The following is a 4,287-nucleotide window of genomic DNA, read 5'->3' as shown; positions in this document are numbered from 1 at the left end:
ATTCATAACAAAAAAACATGATGCATATTATTAGAATTTAAGAGCTTTAGTTTCTTTTTACTTTGTAAATTTTTTTTATATTACAAAAATAGAAAATTGTAAATGAATAATTTTGAAAAGTATGAAAAGTATTGTACTGTTTTTAAAATTATTCATTTTAACATATTTTATAGCAGTAATTCCCAAAGTGAGTGCTACCCCCCTGTAGGCAGTGAGCGAAGCAAGTGGGTGATGGGGCACTGGAGGCAGAGTACTGAATTGTTACCATAGGTAAGGTTGGGATGACTGACAACCCTTCCCTTTTCTCTGTTAAAATGGGTAAGATGAAACATTGCATTTAATGGTTTCCAGATGTGGAGAACAATGTACGGCAAAGAGTGAGGTTCATAGAAAAGTTTTTCTAAGAATATTTGTCTTTCTCACACAAGAGAAAGTGATATTGGGTATAAGTTTATGGAACCAAGAGAGTAGTGGCTTGAAAAAGTTTGGGAATCACTGTTTTATAGGTTTGTTTTCATTTCAATTAATCTTAAGTTCAAGCATATACATTTATACATTCATTGACAAAAAATTTATGCACCCAGATAGAATTGTTCAATTATTTGCTAGTCTAACATCTATGTCTTAGACAGATATGCAAATGATTGCAGTTACTTGCTAGGTAATGCCACCAGAATACCTTATAATTGTTATCCCAGTATCCTATAAAAAGGCTAACAGAGGCTCACTGTCTTTAGGATTTTTGTGTATCTGTTTTTTTGGAGGTCTTTAAACACTAGATATTCCTGTACAATACAATTAAAGACCTTATGCAAGCTGATTGAGTTTGAGAAAGACTGTTATCAGACTGAGAAAAGTATGAAAACCATTTTGCTGAATTATCTACTAACTGGACTGTTCTGGACTGATAGAAAGTGACTGTCAACATGTCAGACAGACTACCGGGACAGCTGATCATCTAATTATGAAACAAGCATAAATGCAATGACATCTATGTCCACTAACCAGAAACAGGTGAAAGCCTTGCTACAGAATATTGTCTCTTCCCATACTATTGGTAGGTGACTAGTATAGACAAATTTACATGCACAGCAACCTCTGAGTCTTTCCATTAGCAACTAACATCATCAGTTTTGTTTTCAATGGTACTATGACAGATAAGTATAGTCTGCTATAAACTGGCAGAGTATTATCTAGTAATGAATCTTAAGTTCTTGTTTAATCAAAGCCAAACAATCTTGGTTCTCTTTGGAAATGGATGCAATTGTGATCACTTCAATCTCACCTTTTAGTGTTGAGTAGCTCACTGCTCCATAGCTAGCATACTGGTCCAAGGAGCCATCTTATATGATAGTACCCATAGTAGTAGTGAGAGATATTGTCAGCACACAGTATAAAGTTTAGGAAATCCTGTACCCTCTTGTATTGCCATTAATTGCAAGGCTGAAAACACCCACTTTCAAGCAAGATAATACTTGGTCAATCATAGCTAGGATTTTACATTAATCTGTCATGTTGCCATACTTGCTTGGCCTTCCCAGTCATCAGATTGGTTGTTCATTAAGTATTTTTGGGACTAGATGAGTTAACAGCTTTGGCCACCTAGGAATGTGATGGGTTTTGGAGTGGCAGTTGCAAAGTCTGTGGCAGATCTGTTGCAAGATAGCATATATGCTTTCATGCTCAACCGTATAGCCATGTGTATACAGAGACAAGAGACAGGCCTACAAGATGCTAAAAATTTCTTTAAATTGTACTGTTGTTCCACAGGAAATTGTTCCTATGCTATTGTAATCACTTATTATCATTGTAATTACTAATAATGTTTCATTGAATACCAATGTCTTGTTTTTGGTGTGTGACTTTTTATGTCAATGAGTGTATTTTGATATGTTTGGTATATTCACTTCTGAAGTTATGGTGACGTCAACTTGTTACACGTGTAGTCACATGGCAATACAATTGGTTTGAACTTGATGTCATTTCTTACAACAAATACAAGTGTTTAGAAAGAATGCCTTGAGAATGATCAGATTTATACATTTTTGATGATAAAGATTATGGAATTGACCAAAGTCTCAAGCCAAGTAAGATTCAAGAACAAATCTTCATTTGTAACTTTAATTTATGTAATAAAATATATGAAAGATTATTGTCTCAATGATTTATATAACATTAAATAACAAAAATGTAACAAAATTGGAAAATAATGATAAATGTGTTAAAATAAAAGTGTTACTTTAAAGAAATAATGAGGTTCCTGTTAGCAATTAAACTTACAGGCCAATCACCTGTCTAGATCTGTCTATGGTTGGAACAAATTACATTTATGCTTCATTTATCTGGTGATAAATAAACCATGGGCCATCTGATAAATTTTCCAAATTTACGTATCTTTTAATTACGAAGTAACAAAACAGAAAACTTTCTACATCTGCTTGTTTTTGACAGATTTATAAATAATAATGTGACATTTACGATCTCATTATGGCCTACCAGGCCGGGTACCACCCGGGAGGGGTTTCCCTTGGTAGACCACCAAAGTGGTAGTTGCTGTATTCCACAAACAATTTCATTTAAAATAAACTTTCGATTTACAGAAACTATTATTAACTCTAAAATTTTTCTGTTCCTTCCCCTTAGAGTTATCAAGAGTCTACTGCATTTCAATATGGCTATCGTTGCTTTTCAATTCCGTTACATTTTTATATCGTAAGCTTAGTTTCATTGCTTTGGTAATTACTTAAAATAAAAATAAGCAATATTTTTATTATGCGAATTAAAAATCTCCCTTTTAGGTTTGCTCCTAGAACTACCACTGTTCAATAATAGCAATTAAGATATAGCAAATTAACGGTAATGTAACTGAAAGTGCAAACTTTAGTCGTAAATATGAAATAAATGTGTTCTGAAATTGAAGTTTTAATCACAGGTCATCAAACAAGGCCTGTTATTCGAAAGATCTGGGAATAACAACTATTTAATTTTATGCAAAATTTAGTTTTCTGTACAACATCACAGAATTTCGCCGAAACTGTCGCTCACAATTTATTCGAAATGTAGGATGGAGGGAGATAAGTTACTAGTTTCGCTTTTTCTCAAAATGGGATTTTTCTCCAATCGAATGGAGTTGAGTCGGCCTACCGCTCTGGGTTCCCGGATTCGAATCCGGACGACTGAATAAATCCCAGAAAATTTTGGTCTGTCTCAGAAATGTTGGGCCTCGTTTCTCATCACTTGTCCATTCCATTGTGTGGTCCTGGCTGAATCTGCAATGGATCGGAAAAGGATCCTGTTACTGCCCACGAGGTGGAAACAGTAAAAAGAAGAAAATGGGAAGAGGAGTTTTTGGAGAAATTTTGTTGGAAATTTATATTCTTGATCGAAAATTGGAAAATGTATAATTATTTACTTTATGATTTAACTTTTTATTGATAAAAAATATTTGTTTTTAAATTTTTGTTTCTTGCATCTCATTTAAATAAGTATTAAATAATATATATAAAAAAAAATCACATCTTAAATAACTCTGCTCTGTAGGCATTAAGAGGGCCATTTTTGCATGCCCATTATGAGTTCGGCCCGACATATCCGAACGGACCACCCCCGAAAAATTTCTGGGGATTATTTGATAAGACGTGATTAATACTTCAAAAACAGATTTACAAAAAACAGCTTTCAATATTAGCCGCTATTGCAAATTTTTAAAACTAAGAATTGATTTATAAATAATCAATTTTGTTTGTGTTAATGCTGAAGACGAAAACGAATGTTATAATAAAAAAAATTTCCATATTCACTCTAAGTAACATTTTACTTCAGTTTATAAAATTTTGTATGCTTCTCACAATAATTAGTCATATAACACTGAAGTCAAATATATACTGTATTTAATCGAATAATTCGCACCCCATTTGTTTTTACTAATTTATGGTTGTAACCACTGTTGTGGAATCGGAGTCGAAAGAATTTTATCGACTCCGATTCCACAACAGTGGTTTTTTCAAATGTCAATTCAAAATCGAATTTTACTACAGTAGAGTCTCAAAAACTCGTCCTAATGTGGACCGAAGGGTGGCCGAGTTTCTGAAAGTGCCGGGTTATCGGGAATGGGGTTAAAAAGAAAAAGTATGAGTGTGGCATACTCAGAAAATACTGTACTTGTATGTATTGTTTGCTTGAGAATACAACAGAGAATAAACTGCCCAAATACCCTTAAACAAAGGAAAAGTACGTAACAAAGGAAAAGTACGTACTTTATGAAGGCATAGAGCCTTTACTACATGA

This window comes from Centruroides sculpturatus, unplaced genomic scaffold (assembly GCF_000671375.1).
Source record: "Centruroides sculpturatus isolate CEXI.00-Female unplaced genomic scaffold, Cexi_2.0 scaffold923, whole genome shotgun sequence".
NCBI lineage: Eukaryota > Metazoa > Arthropoda > Arachnida > Scorpiones > Buthidae > Centruroides > Centruroides sculpturatus.
The sequence above is the reverse complement of the archived record's forward strand: the minus strand, read 5'-3'. Positions refer to the sequence as shown.